This window comes from Protopterus annectens, chromosome 2.part1, assembly GCF_019279795.1.
Source record: "Protopterus annectens isolate FY-2018-M chromosome 2.part1, PAN1.0, whole genome shotgun sequence".
Taxonomy (NCBI): Eukaryota; Metazoa; Chordata; order Ceratodontiformes; family Protopteridae; genus Protopterus; species Protopterus annectens.
Window position 1 is genome coordinate 689,051,610 of NC_056729.1, and position 26,133 is coordinate 689,077,742.

At 43.4% G+C, this 26,133-nt stretch overlaps 1 protein-coding gene across 2 annotated transcripts in view; it reads left to right on the forward strand.

The window, feature by feature from the left end:
- NFXL1 (nuclear transcription factor, X-box binding like 1) overlaps positions 1 to 26,133 on the forward strand; it is a 1,793,512-nt gene that overhangs the window by 1,306,782 nt on the left and 460,597 nt on the right. The window lies entirely within an intron of this gene.

Below are 26,133 nucleotides of genomic sequence, written 5' to 3' on the forward strand. Positions count from 1 at the left end.
GAGTTATCCCCAACGACCATCCTAATAAGTCTCATCTTCTAGAGAGTTTATGATAACACCAAGTTTTCAGTCATCTTCAGACTTGGTCAGCCATAAACCTTTATCATTATCTTTGACCTCAGAGGAGTAGATGCCAAAGAGGAGTGGCCCGAGGACTGAACCCTGGGATGCATTATTAGTAACAAAAGTTTTGGAGGATGTAGAGCCACCCAGAGCCAGTTTGCTATTAACTGAGTTACTTTGGGACTTGCGCTTAGTTGAGTGAGTTTATCAACTGTACCTACATTTGGGGGTGGTGTTAAAACACCTTTGAGAAGTCTAGACATACAATGTGTACTGATTTTGCCCTCATCCATTGGTTTCATTAACCTTCTGAAAGAAGCCAACCAGGTTAAGTAAGCAGGATCTGCCCTTGACAAAACCAAAATAGCTAAGGTCAAGAGTTAGTAGGTTGAATAGGTCCTTATTTATCAATTCCGTAATGAGTAGATCCTTAACTCCATATTGATCTTTTCCATAGACTTACAGATAAGGCTTGTCAGACTTCTGGATCTTTGCATGAGATGTTAAACCTAGGTCCCATCTCCTTCAGTTGGTGATAACTCAGGTGGATGTAAAAGATCCCACAGCATCTATTGAAAAGCGTAGAGAGACTTTCCCAGTACCATGGCCAAATTTCCACTAGTAGCTTAAATACCACCTCGGTTGTTCCCTGAAAAGAAGAGACCAGGTGGGACTAACCCAGTCAACAAAGACGTAAATAAAATTAATTAAAAGATTACCCAAGTCTGGTGATGCTTCACCTTGTGCACTGGGGATGACTGTTGCTGTCCTCCATTTGTCTGGCAAAAAGCCTGTTTAAAAGCTACTGAATAGCTTCTGTAGGGTGTTTGACAGGTCCTGTTTCAGGCTGACCAGGAGGCATCACTGCTATGTTATCCAGCCCCACAGAAGCAGTGTTCTTGTCCCTGGACAATGCTTTGAGGCTTATTCTTGGGAGATTGGGGGGGGGGGGTTGGATGTCAATATGTGATCTGGGTGTAAGTTTGGGGGGAGTGAGGGTGAAGTTAGAAATCGGTTTATGGCCTTCCATTTCACTGTTGCAGTATTCATTGCAATAGGGATCCCATGCCAAAGGCAGCCTGGCATCCAGCCAGTATACCAAAGCCTTTAAGGGTGCTTTAAGGTATGCTGAACGTCACACTTATGTTCCCCACATATAGTGTAGGGCACAAAGGTGACATTCAGATATACCATCCTCAGAATTTCTTTACCACCAGGCCGTATATGCCGTCTTTTGATCATTGGTGAACATCTGTTTCATTTGCTGGTTCACCAAGCCGTTTCAGATAAGTGCCCCATCAGGGGTTTTGCTGTTATCTTTTTTTTTCGTTTTGTTTGTTGCTTGTGGGCTTCATGTCATCCAGAAAGGGTAACTGCCAATGTGGGAGACAGATTCTCCATAAAGACCATCACGAGCAGTGTTTGTTTTGTCTCGGTGCTTCCCACGACCATACTTCCTGTTCCAGTTGTCAGGCTTTCATTCCAAAGACTCTCCATAGTTGGCTTTCCTCTTTGACACTGTACTTAGACAACCAGTGTTCTTGAGCTTTTAGTGAAAGACACTGTAGTAGGTTCTTCCCACTCCAAGGGTCAGCCGTCCATGAAGAAGGCCAAGAAGTCTAGATCCTATTCTTCAGCTGTGCCACCTTCGCGGGGCATCTTTTCTGAGGCTAGTGAAATCCTGGAGGATCGCCCATCTGTACTCTTGGATTCTTGTGCCACGAATATTTCAAAAGGCAAGCGTGAATCCGACCTCCCGCACGTCCCTGGAGGCCTTGCAGATGTCCACTTCGGATGTTCAGGGGGAACCACAGCTGATTATTTATGAGGGCCTTAGGGGTGTTCCTTAGATGTTGATTAGAGAGGAAGTTCCGACTACAATTATTGAATGTTGTCCGGGGTCTTTGCCTTCCAACTTTTCCAAGGTGGACATCCCTTTTAAAAAGAAACAAAAAACAAAGCATGTTTCTGCTACTACTATAGACCCTCGGAGCGAATGGTGGAATTTCACTCGGGGGTTGTTTAATACCCTTGTGGCTTTGAAACCTCCTCAAGGAGTTTCTGTTCCTCCTCCCTCTTGGTCCTCTACTCCGCTTAAAAGGCCTAGGGAATAGGATTCCTTTGAGGGGGAGATGGATTCCAATTAGGAATCCCTTGCTTATTCATCCCAGATTCCCTATCCTATAGACTATGGTTCTGAGGAGGAGGAGTCCACAAGTCCTGACTCTCCTAGAACTGTTGCTGTTCCTCCTGTTTTGCCCACCTTGTTGGTTGCCTTTTCTACTGCATCCCAGGCTCTAGACTCACAGCCCCCCCCCCCCTCCAAAAAAAAACACTGATAGGTTTTATAGGGTGTCTGAGAACTGTAAATTTCTCTATAAGTGTCCGTCTCCTGACCTATCTGTGGCATCTGACAACTCATCTGTTACTGCTTTCTACTAAGTTACTGCCTTCTGATAAAGGCAGCAGAGCAATGGAAAGGCTAGGATAAGAATGTTAATACCTCTGCTACTCTTGCTTTCAGTGCAGGCAATTATCAGACCCATATGTCCAGATATATTTGGCTCTTCTTTCTCAGGCCTGTCTGGTAATTATTCATCTCCCTGATTCTGAATGGAAGACTTCTGCTCTTTTCTTGTTAGGGACTTCTCAGGTGGCTTGCTGTTCTGTTAAGTACAGTTATGATGCAGAAGATGCTTCTTCTAGAGCAGTTGCCTTTGGTTCTGTGATGAGGAGATATTCCTGGCATTGGCTTCAGTCTTTGCCTGATATTAAGGCTAAGTTGATGGAAGGACAGCAAACACTTATTTGGTGAAGCTGCTGCCGATTTGTTTAAATTTCTTCGGGACTGCAGGGATTTAAACATGTTTTTGTTACTGCTGTGCCCAAATTTCAAATAAATTTGGCCTTTGTTTGTAGTCAGTTTTGTCCCCCGACAAGGTAAAAATGGTGTGTACCAGGCTCCTCCTGCTAAAGCTACCCAGAGTACTGTGACACAAAAGTCTCCTTTTCCTGACAACCCAGGTTTTGTTTGACTATCCTGTTCTTCTCAGCCACATTCCTCTTTCTGTTTGCCTTTCCGTATCCCTTCCTGTTTGGTTAAAGATTACTCTGAATTTCATGGGTTCTGTCCATTATTCGACTAGGATGTTCCATGGTCTGGAAATCTCTTTCCCTTTTCAGGGTCATTCCTCAGCCCCCTTAGGAACAGTTAGCTTTTTTCCAGGGGTGCTTCAGGATCTTTTGACTCAGAGAACTATTCAGGAAATCCCATTTTCCCAAAAGGGGAAGGGTTTTACTCCAAAATGTTTTTGGTTCCCAGGAAAGAGGACACTTGGAGACCTATTCTGAACCCCTCTCACCTAAACACCTTTCTCAAGGTCCCCTCCTTTCAGATGTTGTCCATTCAGACCTTGTTCCCTCTGCTGCTTCATCAGGCTGTTCTAGTTGTCTCTGGACCTCAAGGGAGCTTATTTTCATATCCCTTACTCTGTATTCTCCCCAGGACCTCTCAAGGTGTTTACAGACAATACCACAGTGATGTGGTATGTCAACAAACAAGGGGAATGAGATCTTGTCTTCTTTGCTGGTTGGCACTTCTAATGTGGGAACTAGCTGTCCATTATCAAGTGACACTTCCAGTAGTTTACATTCCCTCAGGTCAGAACATTGTGGCAGACTCTTGAGCAGGTCCATAACTCAATTGAGTAGATGCTTCACAGGGATGTTTTTCTGGATATTGTCCACCAGTGGGGTACTCCTTAAATGGATTTTTGTGCTCCCCTATGAACGGACAACTTTCCTCTCTCTTGTGTCTGTCCCAGGTCTTCTAGTTTGGAAGATAGTTGCCCTCTATTTTTCTTGGAGGGCGATGTTTTCTGAATGCCATGCCTTCCATTCCCTTCATTCTGAAAGTCCCATTCAAAATACAACAGGATGCTCACAAAATCTTGTTGGTGACCTCGTTTTGGCCCAGACAGCATTGGTTCCCACTTCTGCATTTAGCCAAGGGCAGTCGTCACAAGACCTACTCACACAAGACAAGGTATCTCTGTTCCATCCCCCACCTATCCACCTTTAACTGGCACTGTGGGTGATAGGATTTTGATTCTATAGAAGTACTTTTTTTTCCCTGAGGACGTAATTAGGGTCCTGCAGGAGGCCAGGAAACCCACAACTAGGAAACCCTACTTATCCAAATGGAAGAGGTTTGCTGTTTGGTGTCTTTCTTGTAACCTCAATCCACTTTCTGTGGATGTTCCTGTGGTTCTTTCTTATCTCTGTGAACTGCTCAATGCTGGTTTGGCTTATTCTTCTGTCAAGGCCCACTTATCAACTGTTTCTGCTTGTCTGCCTTTATCACCTCCTTCAACTTCTAGATTTGAAGCTAAACAATTTCTTAAAGGCACCCTTCATATTAGGCCTGCCAGGAAGACTGTTCCTCCAACCAGGGATCTTAATTTTGTTTTGGAAAAATTGACCCAGACTCATTTTGAGCTTGCAGCTTTCGGCTTCCTTACAGCATTGTTCTTGTAAGACTGTACATTTGTTAGCCCTTACTTCAAGTCCTTATGGCTTGTCCTTTTTTAGTGTTCCATAAGGACAGGGTGTCCCTTCATACTAATCTTTCTTTTATGCCCAAGGTGGTAAATGAGTTATCTCTTAATCAGTCTGCTCATTTGCCCACTTTTTATCCTTCTCCACAATATGCCAGTGAGAAGGTGCTACACACATTGAATGTGAATAGACAACTCAGATTTTATTTGGATAAGATGAAGACCGTTAGGAAATCTGATCAGCTCTTTGTTCCCTTTCATCCTACATCCTTAGGATTAGCTGTGTCCAGGTAAACTGTTTCTTTTTGGATTTCTAAGGCCATTTCTTTTTGTTATTCCTTTCATCGCAAGACCCTTCTTTTTTCTTCTTCTGTCAAGGCTCATTCTACTTGAGCTTTGGCTCCTTCTAGTGTTTTTCTTCAAGGTTTTTGATACTAACTCAATTCTTGAGGCAGATACTTGGACTTCTGTGTATACATTTATCAAGTACTACAAGTTGGATGGAGTTTCCAGAGTTAGAGCTGGCTTTGCTATAGCCATTCTTCATGGGTTCCTAGAGATCTCTGCTGGTCCTTCCTTCTCCCTCTTTTCTTTCTGAGCTTTTGCACTCTCCCTGTTGTAAGTACTGCAACAATGAAATAGAAGGACATAGTACAGTTGTGTAAGATTTTTGCCATAGCAGTAGATGTCCTCTTCACTGTTGCAATATTCACTCCTTCCCTCCTCACCCTGGTCCTTTTCTCTTCTGGATGTACTGGTTACTGCTCTTCTTCTTGGACTGGCGTTCCTACTGGGACTCTCATTTCTGAGGATGGTATGTCTGGACATCACCATAATGTCTTACGCTATACATGAGGAGCATACATTTGATGTATAGTGTACTTTAAAGTAGACTAAAGGCTTTGGTATTCTGGCTGGATGTCAGGCTGCCCTTCGCAGGGGATCGTTATTATAATGAATACTGTAACAGTGAAGAGAGGGACAACTACCATTGTGGTAAAATCTTACACAACTGTACTATCTGCTGGTAGATTGGCTATGTTCTCCATGTTTGAGTATGTTGTACCATTTACTGTTAGCTTTGTGCAGTTCTGTGCATTGTTTCTGAGGTTTCTTCCATAGTCAAAGAAAGCTTTGTGGTTGTCTTTGCTATTTGTACCTCATATCTAACTTTGGTTGATTTGGTCAGGAACTGGAGGTCCTTGTTAAGTGGGTAAGTAGAGAGTTACATTTATTTTTATGTGCAGTGAGATTGTTTTCTTTCATTACAGAGCCTGATTATGTTTGGGTTTAACCATAGGGGTTTATTTTGAAATTTGGCGTTGTATTTACTTGAGAGAGAGACAGATGCATCTATGCAGCTATTTACACATGCATAGAATTTGACGGTAAAAAATTCCACATAAGCGGAGAGGTCATCCGGTAGCAAGGGGATGTTGAATTTGACCAGGTTGTCACTCAGTTTAGTAGATTAGCTTTAACATAATCTCAGAATACCGAGTTATTGGAGGATGTTTTGGCTTCAATCTTATGGTGAATGTGACTGATTTTTGGTCTGATCTGACTAAGTAGAAAGTACAACTGGTAAGGAACAGAGCTGTCTCATATTGGTGAGAACCAAGTCCATGATTTTGTCTCCTCTAGTTGGAGCATGGTCTAACTTGGCCAGCAAGTTTGTATCTATGAATTCCAGAAATTTCTTGGGATACATGTTAGAAGATTTATAAGTCTCACTGTTAATGGAGGAGCATTTGAAGTCCTCTAGAAGAATGTGGTTTAGCTGAATACATACGGACTCCATAGCTGAGATAGGAAATGTAGGCCAAGGGGGACACAGAAGGGGTCCTGTAGTTAACTATGAAGAGACAAGGGGTTTTGTTAATGGTAAGTTGGCATGGAGGAGATCCAGGTCATTGAATTCCAGAAATTTCTTGGGATACATGTTAGAAGATTTATAAGTCTCTCTGTTAATGGAGGAGCATTTGAAGTCCTCTAGAAGAATGGGGTTTAGCTGAATACATACGGACTCCATAGCTGAGATAGGAAATGTAGGCCAAGGGGGACACAGAAGGGGTCCTGTAGTTAACTATGAAGAGACAAGGGGTTTTGTTAATGGTAAGTTGGCATGGAGGAGATCCAGGTCATTGTCCTGTGTAACAAGTCTGGAGGTTCCCCCGTTATACCTGCCGAGTCTGGAGGTGAAATTTTCTTTTCTGAATATAGAGGTACTACCACCTTTGGTGCCTTCGTCTAGTGTGGTGGGCCTGAACAAGTGATAGGTGTGAAAGCTTGCACTTATGCGGTGCTCTCAATGGTCCTGAATGAGATCTTCATGACGATGCAGATATCCATGCATTCCAGGGTAAGGAGTGCCTGTACGGAGTTGTTTTTTTAGATAAGGCTACTAGTGTTTAGCAACAATACCTTTATGATGTCCTTCTAGTCATCTGTTGCAGTATTCCTGACATAAGGGGAGTTGTCTGTCAAGGAGGTGACCCAATGTCGGAGAGTATACCAAAGTCCTTTATGGCCTTGGGAGCGCGTTACATGTGAAGTAGGTCACCAGCAGACGTCAGCCATAAAAGAGATGTAAGCACAAACCACCATCAGAATTTTTGCCGCCAGTCGGATCACCAATTCCAGATGTTGCTCTGCTGCTGGAATCAAAGATTTACTAAAATAAGTGCCCCTTTGAGGAAACTTTTGGTTTTGTCTTTTTGCTACCTTATAGCTTATTCCTTACTGAGGTTAATGTCATCCAGGAAAGGGAAGTGTGACTGTGGAAGACAGATTCCACATAAGGATAGTCATACCCAGTGCCTTTTTTTGCCTCTACCCTCAGCACTACCACAGAAACTGCTCCATCTGTCAGTCCTTTGTACCCAAGACCCTTTGAAGTTGGTTGTCCTCCCACGTGGTCTGTTTTGAAAACTAGCGCCTTAAGCTTCTAGTGAAAAGTGCAATGGATCCCTCCTCAAACCCGATGACCAGGCCTGCTAAGCATAAGGCCAAAAATCATAGGTCCGAAACTGAAGCTGCGCCTTTGATTGTAACGTCTCTCCCAAAGAGCTTGAGGGTTCGGAGACACGTGTCGACTGGGGTCCGGACCCATAGGTCGAGTCCTTTTCACAGGCCACCTTGGCACTGGACATTTGCACATCCAGAGAGGCTTCTCAGATGTAGTTCTCTGTCGTTCAGGGGAAACCCAGGATTATTGTGTCAGAAGGCTCTCTGGGAGTTACCCAGATTATCGCTAAGGATATCCAGGCAAAGAAGAAACTAAAAAAAAACAAGCATCCCCCCCCCCCCCAACCCGCAGAAGAACTGGCTAAACTTCTCTGAAGGCCTTGTTAAGGCCTTTATGGTGCTAAGGCCTTTGTCAGGATGCACTGCTTCACCACAGAAAAGACTTTGGCCTCAATCCACTTCAGTAGAAGATTCCTCATCTGAAGAGGATGATGACCCGTTGAATTGCTTGTCGCAAATCCCCTCTCCACTGGATTATGCCTCCCCAGAAGAGGATTCTAATGGAACAGAATCCCACATGGAGATTTTTTTTTTGTGGAGATTATATCTAGAATGCATGACCACTTCAAATGGGAGAGTACAGAAATGTCTGAGGTCCAGAAACATTACTATGTCCTCCTCCATGTACAGACCCCTACTCTTTCAGACATTTCTCCTATTATACCTGGCTATTTGGATGCTTTTGCATCCACTTCTACTCATCCTGACTGTGTCCAGCCCCTAAAAAACCGGAAAAGGTACCCAAGTACTGCCAGTTTCTTTTTAAGGCCCTAGTTGCAGATCCATCTATTATATCTGTTGCCTCTGATAAGGCCTCCAGTGACCTTTCTTCCTCCCTCATGCCTACAGATAAGGATAGCAGACAGTTGGAGAGACTGGGAAAGAACATCTATACCTCGGGTCTGTATTACAACGTCGAACTAAAACAAGTTCAAACATTGTAATATTGAACCCTAAAGTTCGAAAGTGGAAAATAACAAAGCCATGGCACATCGACTTTTTTCCCAGGCAAAAAAAATCAGTGGGCCGTTTTTGGGGTTTTGCTATTTTCTCCACTGTGGTGCGATCTCAGAGTTGGTATATTTAAGTAGGGGGTGTGAGGGGTGAAGCCCCCCACTGTAGTTTAAGGTTAAGTTTTTTTTTGTTTATTTTTTTGTTTTGTTTTTGTCATGGAACAGCAATTTTTTTCCCTGGGGAAAAAAAATCACTGTTCTGTGCTTTCGGTTTTGTTGGGTTTTGGACTTTAGGGTTCGATATTACAACGATAGAACTTTTGTAAGTTCGAAGTTGTGATATAGACCCCTATACCTCAGCCACCCTAGCCTTTAGAGCATTAAACTATCAGACACACATGACCAAGTACAACTTGGAACTCCTCTCTCAAATTTCCATATTCATTTCAGACATACCAGATTCTGAAAACAAGGCCCTGGCATCCTCTCTCCTTGCTACTTCTTCCCAGGTAGCCAGACACTGTATTAAGTGCAGCTTTGATGATGTAGAAGCCTCCTCTAGAGCTGCTGCTTCCTCTTCTGCCCTCAGAAGATTTGCCTGGTTGAGACTTCAGCCCCTACCCGAGGACATCAAGGCAAAACTAATGGATGCCCCTTTGGACAATACTGCCCTTTTCGGCAAACTCTCAGCGGAAGTTTTAAAATCTCTACAAGAGAAAACAAAGAACATAAAGACCTTAATCACATTTTGGTATCCCCTGTGCCTAAATTTCACAAGAACTATCCTGCAAAACAAGTCTTTGTATGCAGACAATCCAGAGCCCCACAGACTAGACCCCAGAAAAGGTCTAAGAAGACTCAACAATTTTCTCCTACTTCTGCCCCTTCTTCCCAAATGGCTAAGCAGCATTTTCCTGGTTGGATGGCTCCTCCTCATGACTCTTCCAGCATCCTGCCCCGCACCTCACTGTCCCAGTGCCTTTCCCTATCCTTTCCGTCCTGGGAACTCATCACAAAAGACTAAGTTTTAAGCATCATCAAGATGGGGAGAACAACAAAAATACCACAAACAAGGTAACGAAGAGGTGGAACAAACCGCTGCAAATAATCCACGAATATGAACCAAGTTGAGTTTATTGTAAGCGCTTTCATGCATCTAAAATGGATGCACTTCTTCAGACAACAACATACAGCCAACAACTCCAATATATAAGCAAACCAATTGATCAATTAAGCAGTTAATTAGCCACTTAAAGGATAAAATAAATATTAAACATTATTAGAAAATTTTTAAAAAGTTTTTTTAAAAAAATTATTTTAAAAAAGTCTTACAAACTTAATGTATTCCAATACTTTAAACTAATAACCACAGCACTATTAACCAAGTCCAAAACTAACTACATTGAAGTAATATTATTTAGGACTACTGAAATTCAATTAACGTCTCAAAGCTTTCAACCTAAGTAAACATTTAATAGAAGCAACATCATTAATCCCAGGATAAACATAGGCGTTTGTTTTTAGTTGCCAGATTAATTCTTGTTCCTCAAGTTTTAATTGCCAAGGACCACCTCGTGGATTTTGGGTAACTTGTTGTACTACCGTGAAAAGAAATTTATGTGAATTAAATTCAATAATATGCCTTGCCAAGGCATTGGTAACCTGTCCTTTAGCAATAGCATAAATGTGCTCATATATACGCTGTTTTAAATGGCGTTCCGTCTTACCCAGATAAAATACTGGGCAAGACTGACATGAAGCCAGATATACAACGCCTTGAGAGTCACAGTTAAATTTATCAGAAATAAAATATCTGTGACCTTTAATATAAAAACAGGAACCCGTCTGAATATACTGACAGTACCTACACCTTCCACATTTAAACATCCCTTTCTTTTGTTTATGATGACCATAGGGAAGTTGAAATATTGTCTTTAAAGAGACACCTTTTTTAAAAAACCACAACTGGTTTAACCCCAAGCACTTTCCTGAGAATCGAATCCTGCAAAATTACATCCCAGCAGTTATTCAAAATTTCCCTACAACAAGTTACCCAAAATCCACGAGGTGGTCCTTGGCAATTAAAACTTGAGGAACAAGAATTAATCTGGCAACTAAAAACAAACGCCTATGTTTATCCTGGGATTAATGATGTTGCTTCTATTAAATGTTTACTTAGGTTGAAAGCTTTGAGACGTTAATTGAATTTCAGTAGTCCTAAATAATATTACTTCAATGTAGTTAGTTTTGGACTTGGTTAATAGTGCTGTGGTTATTAGTTTAAAGTATTGGAATACATTAAGTTTGTAAGACTTTTTTAAAATAATTTTTTTAAAAAACTTTTTAAAAATTTTCTAATAATGTTTAATATTTATTTTATCCTTTAAGTGGCTAATTAACTGCTTAATTGATCAATTGGTTTGCTTATATATTGGAGTTGTTGGCTGTATGTTTTTGTCTGAAGAAGTGCATCCATTTTAGATGCATGAAAGCGCTTACAATAAACTCAACTTGGTTCATATTCGTGGATTATTTGCAGCGGTTTGTTCCACCTCTTCGTTATCATCAAGATGGGGATCGTCATGGTTTGGTGAAAGGTTCCTCCCTCCAGGGTTATTCCCCTACTGCCAAAAGATCAGGCCAAGAGGGGAAGAGGTTTTTACTCTTGCCTGTTCCTAGTTCCCAAGAAGGAAGGCCGTTGGAGACCTATTCTAGACCTCTCCTACGTCAATGACTTTCTAATAGTTCCCTCATTCAAATGCTTACCTTACAAAACCCTATTCCCTCTTATCCTGCCTCAGGCATTCCTAGCTTCCAAAGACCTCAAGGATGGCTGCCTCCATATTCCCATCCACCACAGATAAAGAAATTCCTACAATTCTCTGCGAGATCCTCACAGCATCAGTTCTTGGCTTTGCCTTTTGGACTCTCCACTGCCCCGAGAGTCATTATAGAAAGTTTAGCTCCAGTGGTACCCTTTTGCAGACTCCAAGGGATCTTATTCTATCCCTACATAGACAACCTCTTGATTCAAGCCAGTTCTCTAACAGAATTGAATAAAAATCTCCAAATGGCAATTGTCAATCTACAGGACCTGGGATTTACCATAAATGTCAATAAATCATCCCTGGTCCCATCACAAGATCATATCTTTCTGGGCTGTAGGTTTCAAACCCAGAGCATGATGGTGTTGCTGCCACCTTCCAAGGCTCAGGAGATTTTACTGTTCTTTGCAGAGACACTCCCCTTAAATCAGATGTCTCCCAGGCAATTCCTCAGAATTTTGGGGCTCATGGCTTCCACCGTCCCTATGCTTCCTGTAGTATGGTTACACATGAGGAAACTCCAAAGGTTCCTCAAGTCAGTATAGTCTCAACATGCCCACCCTCTAGAATCACAAATTCCCCAAGTCAGTATAGTCTCAACATGCCCACCCTCTAGAATCACAAATTCCCCTTCTACCCTGTTCAAAGAAGGAGCTCCAGTAGTGGATAACACAGCTGACTCTAAAGCCAGGCCTCCCCATTCACCCACTTCCACCAACTCAAGTTCTATTCACAGATGCATTGGACACTGGTTGGGAAGCAGCCATGGATCATCACACAGTTCAAGGAGAGTGATCACCCTCCCAAATGAGGGACCACATAAACATCAGGAAATGTAGGCATTCATTTTTGTCCTTCAGACATTCTAATCCCTTATCAGACCACGGACATTACATGTACACACAGACAGCATGACAGTCTTGTGGTACATAAATAAACAGGGGGGGCAGATCCTACCCCCTTTGCAGGCTAGCCATGCAGGTCTGGGATCTGGCACATCTCCTAGAGGTATCCCTCCATGCAGTTTACATCCTTCCAGTCAGAATACCGTAGCAGACAACCTCAGCAGGTCCAGGACACAAGCCCACGAATGAATGCTTCACAGGGATGTGTTCCTGGACATTGTCCACCAGTGAGGTATTCCAGAGGTAGACTTGTTTGCTTTCCCCTTGAACAAACAACTCCCACAATTTTGTACCAGAGAACCCCATCCTCAGGCATGGAGAGTAGACACCCTATCAATTTCCTGGAAGGGAAAATTCCTATATGCATTCCTTCCCCTTCCACTCATTCCTAAAGTCCTGCTCATAGGTTCATAGGTAGATACTTGGCTATCTGCCCTAGGGCATTTATAAGCCTAGCCAGAGTGTATCTGGCTTCCGCCTCCCTATTATATTAGCCTACTGTGCCTCTGCTGAAAATCCAACAGGAAAAACAAAACTCTTGCTGATGACTCCCTATTTTCCAAGACAGCATTGGTTCCCCCTTCTCTTTCACCTAGCCAAGGGCAGTCACCACAGGTTGCCCTACATAGTGGACCTACTAACACAGAACAATGACTCACTCCTCTACCCACACTTGGAAGCCCTCCAACTGACCCTGTGGGTGATAGAGACCTGATCCCATTCAGACACCTTTACTCTGAGGACGTGCTTCAAGTCCTGCAGGAGGCCAGGAAACCTACTACTAGAAAGTTTTACCTGTCCAAATGGAAGAGGTTCTCCATCTGGTGTCTTGCCAGAAACCAGGACCTGCTAACTGCAGATCCCACCTATGGTTCTGTCATGTCTGTGTGAATTGCTTAATGCAGGATTAGCTTACTCTTCCATAAAAGCTCGTTTTTCAGCTATGTCTGCCACTCTTTCCACCCTTAGCTTCTAGATTTGAAGCTAAACAGTTCCTCAAAAGCATCCTCCATATCAGACCTCCCAGGAGACCTGTAGCTCCACCCTGGTAGCTCAACTTTGTGCTGGAGAAACTGACTCAGACAGCTTTTGAACCAGCTTCTTGTAGCTCACTCAAATACTGTACTTGGAAAATTGTCCTCCTGGTGACCATTACCTCCATTAGGCAGGAATCAGAGTTACAAGCCCTTATGGCATCTCCTCCTTTCCTGTCTTTCCACAAAGACACGGTCTCCCTCCGGACCAGTCCCTCCTTCAGGCCCAAGGTTGCCAATGAATTGTCCTTAAACCAGGGAATTCACATACCCACCTTCTTCCTCTCTGCACAGAACAGTAGTGAGAGGATCCTTCACACCCTTGATGTCCACAGACAGCTCAGGTTCTAATTACACAAGAATAAATCCTTTAGAAAATCAGACCAATTGCTTGTGTCCTTTCACCCCAGGGCTCTGTGACTGCCTGTGTCTAAACAGACCATCTCCAATTGGATATAAAAATCCAGTGCCTTTAGTTATGCTCACCATGGTAAAGTTCTTCCAGGCTCAGTCAAAGCTCACTGTACCAGGCAGTGTCTTCTTCAGGGGCCTTCCACAAGGGTTTAGATACCAGCTCCATCCTAGACATCTGTCCACACCTTCACTAAATACTGTAAGCTGGATTCCATCTCCAATCCCAGGGCAGGGTTTGCCAGGGCCATTCTCCATGGCTTCATAGAAAATTCCTCTGCCATTTCATCCTCCTCTTCTTCATGAGCCTTTGTACTCTCCCTTATGTCAGGAATACTGCAACATATGAATAAAAGGACATAGATTAGTTGTATAGGAACTTACTGTAATGATAGATGCCCTTCTCTTCTCTGTTACAGTATTCCAACCCCCCGTTCTTCCCCCGCTTCCTGGCTTTCTTGGATACATTGATCCTCATTCCCTTAGACTGTCTATCCGCTTGGGGCCTCATTCCTGAGGGTGGTGCACATGTACATCTTTTTTATGGCCAATGTCTATTGGTGGCCTACTTCAGATGTACCAGGCACCCAAGGTAGTAAAACACTTTGGTATACTGACCGACGTCAGGTTGTCGCCTTGGCAGGCAACTCCCCTTATGTCAGGAATACTGCAACAGAGAAGAGAAGGACATCTATCGTTATGGTAAGTTCCTACACAACTAGTCTTATCTGACTTCTGATTTGTTATGTTGGGAACTTTTGAATACTGACGTTATCTAAAAAAGGCACCATCAGAGTGGACAAGGTTTTTGTTAATATAGAAAAGCCTTTGGGGGATATGTGTAGAACATCTCTGGTAAAGCAGTCAGGACCGTCTGCCATCTCCTTCTGGACTAATATACATTGGAACTCCTTTGAATGACACCAGAAACTGAGATAGTTATTGAAGTTTACATTCTTTTGTTTGTGTTGTGGCATCATTCTTGGTGAAGTTAAAATGCTTCTCAAGGTAGGATTATACCTGCCTCTGACTCGTATTCCAAGAACTCCATCGTGTCTCTCTTCATATAACGTAGGGTGGTATGTTTCAGGTCAGTTACTACCACGTGTACTATGACTGTGTCATGTGTACTTCTGCTGCTGGGTCTTGAGTGCTTGTGTAATATGGCTAATCTTACTAAGCGTGGTGAGTGGTAAATCAGTGTGTCTCTCTACTGAATCACCTATGACTAAGATTTTGAATTGTGTAGGTTTGCCTTGTGGGCTTTTGAGTTAAGACACTGTGAGCTGTTAAACTGGCAACAGGTTCGTAGTTACTAGGCATCTGATCCAAAAGAGGACCCACTCAGAAGTGCAGCAGCCCCCATCCCCCCTTAAAGGAGGCACTACAGTATCAGCACTCCATGTACATAGTGTGGGAGTAGAATCCACAGCCTTCTGCAAAGTTAAGTATGCTACCTCTTGTGTTGCTAACACTGTAGATGCAAATTTTGTGGTGGGTGCTTCCTGAATTGAGTGTTTGTGAAGATGCTGAAGGTATTTGTTTCCTAGATTCCATTTAGGAGGTCTTTGTGGTTTAGGTATATTAACTTTTAAGCTCGTCAGTATATGTAGGTCTTTCTGTTGGGTCTGTATTGTGTGTAATAAGTATCACATTGTGGTGTGTGTTACTGACAGCCTGTTTGATATTTGTGGTGGCTGTATGTGAGAACTTTGCCTCCATAAATCTTCATCATCATTAACCTCACCTTTTTCCACATTTTCTATATGGGTTTGAGGTGTCGTGTCAGCTGTCTCCATCTCTGTCTTTTCTGTGCCACTCTTCTACCTTATTTGTCACTCATGTCTGACTATCACAGGTCTTCTTACACGATCTGTCTACCTCTTTGCTAGATGCCCTTGTTTTCTGTTGCGTTCCTCCTGTCTGTCCCAAATCATCTTCACAAGATTCTTTTCTGCTTTTCTGCACATCCAAACCACTGTAATCTGTTCTTTTTAGCCTTTTCTGCAATTGAAGCTAGCTTCTGCTCTTATGTCCTTATTTCATCTGTCCCACAGTGTGCATCCTACCCATCCATCTCAGGCACTTCACCTCTAGCTTCCTCAGTTGTTCTGCCTAGGTTTCTGTACCATACAGTAGTACTGGTCACACCACTGTTTTGTACACCTTTTTTTTCAGTTTCTTTGGCATTCTTCTGTCATTCACTACACCTGACACTGTCTCAGATGACTCCAGCGACTAGCTTTGACCTCCTCATTCAGACTTCCCTTGTCCTCAACCACCCCTCCCAGATACTTGAAGCTGTTAATCTGTTCCACCATTTTCTCTTCTGTCTCATTTCTTGGCTTCTTCTGATTTCCAAATGATGCTATTACAGCCGTGTTATCTCTACTCAGTTACATCCATGTGCCTTCAGTTTTGCATTCTATCCCCCCTATCCTTTACTGAAGTTCATGCTTAGTCTGCCTGTAGTGCCATATCATCTGCATACAGCACTTTGATCTTTCACCTGTGACCTGTTTGCTAATGTCCATCACCAGTATGAACAGCAGTGGACTCAGAGCTGAACCCTGGTGGCACAGTTCCAGTTCACTGGGAACCCATCTATGAGTTCAAACACTGTTCGTACTTGAGTAATTCAGGTCTTGCACATAGCTTGCACTAATTCTGCCAGTGTTTGTGAGAATTAAATCACCACCCAAATCAGTTTATTTGAGATTTTGTCATATAATTTCTCCAAGTCTAGGAATGCCCAATTGGACTCTTTTCTCATTTCTAGCTGTTTGTCAAGTATCTGACTCACTGCATACATAGTTGTGCTGCATCCTGATCTGAACCTGAACTACTCATCTCCCACCTTACTTTATACTAGTCTGTATATTTATCAGTCTTCCTGTCCAGAACTTTCAAGCAGTGCAGCAGGAGTCTGATGCCTTTATACTGTCTACAGTTGCGAATGTCCCCCTTCGTTCTTTAACATTGGCACTAGTATGCTTATTCTGCAGTCATCAGGGATATGTCTTTCTATCCATACTCCTTTAAGTACCATCAGGAGCCGCCTTCTTTCCCCGACTTCATTTTCCTTAGTGCTGTTCTTAGTTCTTCTAGGGTGGGCTCCTCCTCTTCTTTCACTGTAGGCTGTGTTTGGAGCAGTACATTTTCTATAGGGGTTTCTTAATTCAGAAGCTCCTGGAAGCACTCCTTTCATTTGCCTTTCATGTCCTGTAGACTGGTGAGCTGGTAGTTGCTTGACAGTCCCTTATAAAGGGTGTCTGACTATCTTCTTTGTATTTGTCTTTGCCTTGCAATTTAATACTTTTTTGTGCAATCTACTGAATCACTTTCCAGAAGCTGGTAGAGTGCCTTTGATACCTTGTTCTTTGCTATTGCAACTCCACTCTTGGTCAACCTGTATTCCTCCCTAGTCTGGTCTGTTTTTTCTTTCTCCCTCTTTTTCTTGCACTCCTCTTCTCTGTTGATGAATTCCTGGACTTCTTCATTCCACTACCAGCTTTCTTTATGTATTTTATTTCCATACCTGGCTTGGCTGCATATCTGTGTATAGTTCTTATACATGCTGTGTTGAGGTGATGCCATTCTTCAACTCCAACTGAGTAATTCCTTGAACTGTTCTGCTTTCCCTACAGTCAACTTCCAGGTCTTCAGCTTGGTCTCTGTTAATGCTAGAGTCTTCTTTGACCACTGCTTGCAGCTGATTGTGGCAACCAGTGGTTTATGCTGTGGGCTGACTGTTTCACTGAGGATAACTTTGCAATTTGATTCTAACCCAGTGCCCTTTCCTTATTAGGAAGAAGTCTACCTAAGTTGCATGTGATCTAGTGACTGCCTGTCTTGCTGAACCATTTGTTGGTCACCATCAAGCTGTCTTGCCAAACAGAGGTCTAGAATGGCCTTTCTTTCAGTATTCCTGTTGCCGCACCCGTGTTGTCCTGCTATATGAACACAGTCTTTAACTTACTATCACAGCTCTGCTGTTGGGCATAGTCCCATTGCCGTTTCTTACACTGGAGTCTGATTGCCATGAGTGTGTCAGTTTAGCCTTTATTAGGCCAATTCTGCAGTGGCTCATGAAGTCTTCTCCTTCCACCTCTCAAATGCAGTTAGCTAGGGTAATCTACACATATAGCTAAGGCTACTGCAGCACTAATCAGTATGATGAACATAGTACAGTTGTTTAAGTAAACTTACCGCAACAGTAGATGTTCAAATAATCACTCCTGTATTAGCCACTCCCTCCATCCCCATGTTTTTTGGTGTTTTTTTTTTTAATGCCAGGATGTGGACATTTATTTTTTTGTTGTTCCTAGCGTTGTTATTTCAGGGCTCAGTCTCCAACTCTGTGTTGACAGGAAAGTTCTGAAGGGTTTGATGTCCTAACTTGTCTTTTAGTCAGCTCAGCTTGAGCTGCCTGAAAGTGTGGGTGGATGGAAGGTGGCTGAAGCTTTGGAAGCAGGCCAGATGTTGTATCCTTGGCAGAAAATAACCCATATAGCCAAAGCCTTTGACACTATTTCCCACTCGGGCATAATAGATTAACTCTCCCAGCTAGGCATCAACCCGTATGTTACCAGATGGGTAGCTAACAGGCTCAATGATAGAGCCCACTCAGTCAATGTAGGGATAGCCACCTCTAGTAGTAGACCCGTAATGAGCAGAGTACCCCAAGGATCGGTCTTGGGGCCTCTACTGTTTGGGATATACTTTTCTGAGGTGCAAGCCGAAACCAGTGGTCTGTGGCTGACCAAGTTTGCAGGTGACTGTAAGCTGGGTGCTGTCTTAAATTCCCCTAGTGATGTGAACATCTTCCAAGAGGTTCTTACCCAAACTAATGACTGGTGCCAGAAGCATGGCCTCAAACTGAATGCCAAGAAATGCATCATTATCCCCTTTGGGGAAAATGTCATCCCCACTAATTATCACATTAATAACAATGTATTAAGCATGCAGTCAGTCGTGAGAGGCTTGGGCACCCAGATTGATAGCAGCCTGACTTTTGACCACCACGCTGCCTCTGTTGTACGCAAGGCTTTCTACATGGCCCACCTCATAAATAAGGGTATTTCATCCAGGAACAAGGCGGTCATAACATCCCTGTACTCCTCCCTTATCAGACCCAGTACCCCTTTTGGCATGTACCTTTCCAAGCACATGCAGCAGTTGGAAAGACCACAGAGGTTCCTGACAGGAAAATCCAGGGTCTCAAACACCTGTCCTACACAGGCTAAAAGCCCAGTCCTTCTACTCAGTCTTGTACAGATTGTTTAGAGGTGACCTGTGTCTGGCATACAAGGTCATTTCAGACCAGCCTTGATGGAGTTGCTGCATATCTGTAAGACAAACTCCACTCGTACAACCCGCATGCAAGGCCTTAACCTGGTCTGTGACATTAATAGAACTTGTTGGTGGGATAGATTTGTGTCCCAAAGACTCCCCCATCTGTAGAATAGACTCCCTGTTCATGTCAAGCACAGTACCTCTCGAGCCCTCTTTAAGATGAACCTGGACGACTAGACGGGAAACAGAAAATATACCCCTGGGATCCCACCTGTGTCCCTGCTGAACAGGGGAAACAGGTGCTGACTTTGAGGGAACATGGGTAAAATTCTTGGTTAGGCTTATAAGGGCCTCCGGGCCAATAGCCTAGTATCATCCTATGAACTTATATAGCTAAGGCTACTGCAGCAGTGATCATTCAAACATCCACCGTTATGGTAAGTTTACTTACAAAACTCTTGAATTTTGTATCTTAGGAGTGCATCCACCTTTAAATGATAGTTTAGCTGTGGGTTTTTTATGTGAAACATGCTATTTGGTCCTCACAAAAGGCAGGTTATTTATGCAAGTACTGTTATAACTCCAGTTCTTTAAAGCATGCTCAGTAAATTTGCAGATATAATGCATATTTTTTTTTCTAAACTTAGACTCCTTTTTCTTGTGTTTCTGTGTTCCAGCCTTTGGTTTCTTCCTGGTCTATTTTTGTGCAGGCTGGAAAATAACTGCAGATGAAAAGAGCATGTTGTTTCCATTTATGGGTGCTGTTCCATCAATTGTAGGGGATCTTAAAAAGAGGGCATGTCCAAATAGGCTATTTTAAAGACAGTGTTAGATAAGGGCAGTTTTCTGAGAAAAGAAGTTTATTGCAGGAGATCTGACAGTAGAAAACCTCCTTAATGGTTCTTGTCTCCAACTAGTCATAATTCAGCATTTATCTGTGAAGCTCCCTTTCTTGGGGGTTTGCTTGCGCTCTTGGTGCTAGCACTTGTAGTGACATCTCACACCAGCTTACATAGGCATGCCTGGTCCCTGAGCTTACCATTTCTTTTGTGCTTCCGATGCATTGTATGTCTTAAGTGTGATGCATGTCTGTGAAATGTTGCTGCATTGTTACCTTGATACAAAGCCACAGATCTTCCCAGTGGCTGTTGAATTACTTGCAAAGAGTCGCATAAACATTTGGGTAGGGGCTTAACATGAATCAGTGTCGTATATTTCAGCAGTTCAACCCCCTCACACAAATGTTCGAGAGAGAGAGACAAAATCCTGTCTTGCTACACTGCTAGGATTATGGAGATGACTAAAAGATGTCCTTCTTATATCACTGTTGCAGTATTCTTTACAGTAGTGATCTCCTGCCAAGGATAGCCCAATGTCTGGCCAATATCCAAAAGCCTTTAGATCTTGTATGCACCGTACATCACGCATATGCTCACTGTAGAGGATGTAGGACGTAAAGATGACGTGCAGATAGTTACTTAGATCATCTTTGCCACCAGTCCGAACACCATCATCACTCATCGGTCTGATCACCCTTTTGCTGTGCTGAATACCTAGCCATCAGATAAGTGTCCTGCTGGGGTCTTTTTTCTTTTGTCTTGTTCTTTTTGGTTACCTAGAGTTCATGTCATCCAAGAATGGAAAATGTCAATGGAGGAGGCAGATTCCCCAAAAGGATTGTCACGAACAGTGTCTTTTTTTCCTCTGGGTGCTTCCCACAACCATGCATCCTGTAGCATTTGTAAAGAGTTTGTGCCTAAAACTGTTAAGTTAGTTGTCTGTCTTTGAGAACCAGAGGCTTAAACTGTTAACCCTAGGTAGCATGGGAAAATCTTAACCCCTAGGTACCATTAAACAAAGAAGGGCAAGAAATTTCGGCCAGATTCTTTGGCTGTCCAGCCTCCACTGGACATTTCCTTAGAAGCAGGTGATGGCTCTGTAGGCCATCAGGTGTCTACATCGTATGCTTCTGCTGTGACTCCATTGGAGACTGGTATGGATCCTTCCTTTCGCATATCCTCTGAGGCTTTCCAGGCATCTGCTCTAGATGTCGAGAGAACTGTGGTTGATCATCTCAGAGGGCCCTAGAGGGTGTCCGCAGATTCTAGTCATGGAAGAGGGTCCTGGTACTTTTATTAAATCTCATCAAGGGTCAGAACCTCCGGTGTATATTAGGGCTGATATCCATACCAAGAAAAAGCAGAAGGCTAAGCATACTTCTGTACACCCTAAGGATCCTGAAAGGGAATGGTAGGAGTTTACTCAGGGCCTGTTAAATGTCTTAATGGCCCTGAAGCCTCCCCCAAGGGGTTTCTGTGTCTACTCCCCCTTGGACGTGTACTCCTTCCAAATAGGTTAGGGATCCAGATTCCTCAAATGAGGATTCAGAGTCTGATGATGGGTCCCTGTTCTAGTTTTCCCAAGTGCCTTCACCTTTAGCTTATTTTTCTTGTGAAGAAGAGTCTGTGAGTCCTGAGTCTCCTTTTGAGGAATTGTCCTTTGGAGATACAATAGCTATAATGATGGAATACTTTAATACTTTGTGGGGGTCTTCTCAAATGTCTGATATCCAGAAAAGGTATTATGAGCTGCTGCAGGCTGACACTCCTAAACCTTCTGCAGTAACTCCTGTGTTGGCTGCTTTGTTAGACACCTTTATAGCTAGCTGCATGTGTCTCTCATGATACTCAGCCTTCTGCTCTAAAGAAACCCGACAGGTTCTGTAAGGTTCCTGAGGATTGTCAATTATTATTTGTGGTGTTCTGCTAATCCTGCTGTGGTGTCAGTCTCCTTTGACAAATCTTCTAATCTTTTACCCTCTTCCAAGTTTCTGCCTTCAGGTAAGGATAGTAGGGCAATGGAGAGAATTGGTAAAAAGGTGTATTCTGTTTCATCTTTGGCATTTCAGGCCATCAATTACCAAACCCACATGACCAAATATGCTCTGGCCTTGATTGCCCAGGCTTGTCAGGTTATTTTCAACCGCCCTGATTCTGAAGCAAAATCTTCTATCCTATCTATTTTGGGTTCTGCCTCTCATGGCTCGTCATTCTGTCAAGTGTAGCTATGATGCTGCTGTTGCATCTTCCAGAGTGGCTGCCTTTGGGTTTGTCATGAGTGTTGGCTTCACCTGCAATTACCTGAAGACATTAAGGACGTTGATGGATGCTCCATTGGACAATAAATATCTCTTTGGGACTGCTGATATGTTTCTGTCTTCAGGAAAAAAGGTAAAGCTTTGCAGGATATTAAACATATTTTTGTGTCTCCTTTCCCTAAATTCCAGGGGAACTGTCCTACTAGGTCTGCTTTTGTTTGCAGGCAGCCTTGTCAGGCCCCAAAGGCAGGAAGGTTGGTAGGCGAACAATTACTGTTGAGTGTTCTCAGGCTGCTGTGACTCAGATGCCTCCTTTATCTGACAAGTCTGCTTCTTTTTGCCATCTTGTCTCCCTGCTCCTCAGACAGGTTGCCTTGTTCCTTCAGCCTTACTCTCTGTCTTCCAAACTGGCATATCATCACCTCGGATTCTGGGGTTCTATCATCCATCAGTGTTACTTTGTGGTGTGTAAGTCTTTGCCTTCTTTTTTCAAGGATTCCCCAACCTTCTCTGGAACAACTTCCTCATATGTCAGAGGTCCTTAGTTTCCTGGTGGACCAAGGAACTATTCAACCTGCCCCCAAGACAGGGAGGAAAGAGATTTTACTCCAAGATGTTCCTGGTCCCTCAGAATGGAGATTTGGAGACCTATTCTGGAACTCTCTTTGCACAGCACCTTTTTCAAGGTTCCTTCTGTCAGGATGCTTACTCTCCAAACCCAGTTTCCTCACGCACTACCCCAGGGTTTTCTGGTGTCCTTAAATCTGAAAGGTGCTTACGTCTTATTCCTATTCACCCTCTTATCAGGAACTTTTTTTTTGTTTTTTGTTTCTTCCTCCTTAGTTCCCTGCTTTGCTTGCTGGCGTCTCTACTGCCCCAAGGCTATTAAAATGCCTAGCTCCTGTGATTGCCTTTTGTAGGCTACAATCCATTCAGATTTTTTCCATATCTGGACATGTTGCTTCAGGCACCCTCTGCCAGTTGCCTTTTACAGGATCTGGAGTTCACCATATCTCTCCTCTAAAGTCCAGGGTTTGCTATCAACTTTCAAAAGTCTATCCTGACTTCCTCTCAGGATCATGTGTATCTGAGCTGCAAGATTCAGACAGTGCCAGTATTGGCCTCTCTTCCACATCCAAAAGCTCTGTCCTTGACAGCTTTATTTCAATCTCTTCTTCCTCTGCCTGATATTCCACTGAGTGTTTCTTCGAGCCCTGGGATTCATGGCCTGTACTGTTCCAGTGCTCCCTGTTGTCAAACTGCACAGGCAGAAGGTTCAGTGGTACCTTATGTCAGTTTGGCTTTAACATAGCCACCCCAGAATTTTAGTGTGCTTCTCCTTCCTTGTCTAAAGCAGAAATTCAAGTGGTGGATTCCACAACTTGCCCTCAAGCAAGGCCCTCTCAGCCTCCATTCCCTTCTCAAGAACTATTCACCAATGCTCAGACATGGGGTGGGGGCTTCCTGTGGTTGTCTGACAGTTCAAGAGCTGTAGCCCCCAGTCAGAAGGCAGACCATATCAGTATCAAAGAGATGAGAGCTCTGATTCTGGCCCCTCAGACTTTTCACCCCATGCTCTCTTCAGGCCCTCTGAAAGTTTACACAGACAACACCACAGTGATGCTGTATGTCAGCAAGCAGGGCGGCACAAAGGCGTACATTTTCTGGAGGTTGGCTCTTCAGGCCTGGGATGTGGCACTCAGTTAAACTGTTCAGGTAGTATATTCCCTCAGAGCAGAATCTAGTGGCAGATGACTTGAACAGGTGCAAAATGAAGGCTCATGAATGGATACTTCTCAGAGATGTGCTTCTGTACATAGTCCATCAGTGGGGTATTCCTCAGGTACATCTGTTTGCCCTCCCTCTGAACAGGCAACTCCCTCTTTTCTGTTCCAGAGTGCCATGCCTTCTGGCGTAGAAAACGGATGCCTTTTCTTTTCCTTGGAAGGAGAAGTTTCTCTATGCCTTCCCTCCTCTTCCCCTTCTCCTTCTCCTTCTCCCAAGAGTCCTGCAAAAGATTCAGATGAACTTCCCAAAAATCTTGGTTAGTCACTTCCTTTTGCCCAAGACAGCACTGGTTCCCCCTCTTAATGCATCTGGCCAGTGGCAGTCATCATAAGTTACCTCATCAGTTGGACCTCCTCACAAAGGACAAGGGGACACTTCTCTATCCTCACATATCCACTCTTAAACTGACACTGTGGGTGATAGGGTTTTTATCCCTTTTAGGCATCTCTTTTCTCAGGACGTGCTCAGGAGTATATAGGAGGTAAGAAAACCTGTAACCAGAAGGTCTTGTATGTTCTGATGAAATAGATTTTCTATCTGGTGCCATGCTCATAACCAGGATCATTTTTCAGTAGGGGTTCCCTCTGTTTCTCTCCTGTTTGTGTAAATTGGGCCAGTCTGGCTTGGCCTATTCTTCTGTAAAGGCCTATTGTCAGCTGTTTCTGCCTGTCTGTCCTTGAAGCCGCCTTTGGCTTCTTGCTTTGAGGACAGTTTCTTTAAGGAATCCTACATCTTAGGCCTCCCGCAGAAGCCTACTTCTCATCTGTGGGGCCTTAATTTTATATTAGAAAAATTGATCCAGGCTCCATTTGAGCATGTAGGTTCAGCTCGTGTGCACCATTGAACCTGGAAGACTGTCATGTTCTTCCTCTTCCTTCTCTTCATAGAGGTTCTGAACTTCAGGCCATTATGGTCAGCCATCCTTTTTTGTTTTTTTTCTGCGGGACGGGGTGTTCCTTTGTACTAATTGTTCTTTTATGCCCAAGGTGGTCAATGAGTTGTGTTTGAATCGGGCAGTTCATCTCCCTTCCTTATTTCCTTCTCCTCAGTCTTCTAGTGAGAGGATCCTACATACTTTAGATTTGCAGACAGCTCAGGTAATGTTTGGATAAAACTAAGGCCTTTTGTAAAGCTTTTTGTTTCTTTTCATCCTAAGATACTGGGCTTGGCTGTTTCTAAGCAAACTATTTCCCCCTGTATCTTTAAGGCCATTTCTTTTTGTTCTTTTCATGGCAAATGTCTGTCTGCATCTGTTAGAGCTAACCACTAGGGGCTGTTGACTGTTCTGGTGCTTTCTTCAAGGGAATGGACAACAGTTCCATCCTTGAAGCTACGACTTGATCTTCAGTACATATCTTTACTAAGCATTATAAATTGGATATGGTTTCTAGGGGCAGAGAAGGTTTTGTTGGAGCCATTTTGCATGGGTTTGTTGAGAGCTCTTCCAAGCCTTCTACCTCCCAGTCCTTCTCTTGAGCTTTTGTACTCTCCCTACTGTGAAAAATACTGAATCAGTAACATAGAAGGGTATAGTACAGTTGTGTAAAACCTTACCATAATAGTAGATGTCCTTCTCTTTACTGTTGGAGTATTCGCTCCCTCCCTACAACCTCCTTTTTTCTTTAAGATTTTGTTTTGGTTCCCCTTCTGCCTTGGGGTCTATCATTTCCATCTGCATTTTCCCTTTCTGGATGTGCATAGTCTTTTTTGTCTTGTGGAGTCTGTTCTCTTCTGGACCAGTTCAGTTCTGGATAACTGCATCCGTACGTCACTTTATGCCCTGCATCCTGTATGGGGAGCATATAACTGATGTACAGTGCATGCAAGATCTAAAGGCTTTGGTATACTGGCCAGATGTCTGGCTATCCTTGGCAGGAGATCCCCAAGGTGAAGAATACTGGAACAGTGAAGAGAAGAACACAATGGTACTTTCCTTACACAGGAACTAGGTCAGACAGAGTACTGTTATAAGAACAGAACCTGAGATGTTAGCCTGGAACCTAGCCTTTCAAGAGATAAGCCTGTTGCTAAAATGAATTTGTGGACATGAGTTTGTCAGTCAGATTCAGCAGCTGATGGGTGATCTGAAGAAGCACAGCCCTAGCTTCAACTGTGGAGGGGGCTGTTCTAGAGAGTACATGCTGTCCTGATACTCATGGATCTGTTAGAAGGTAAATTA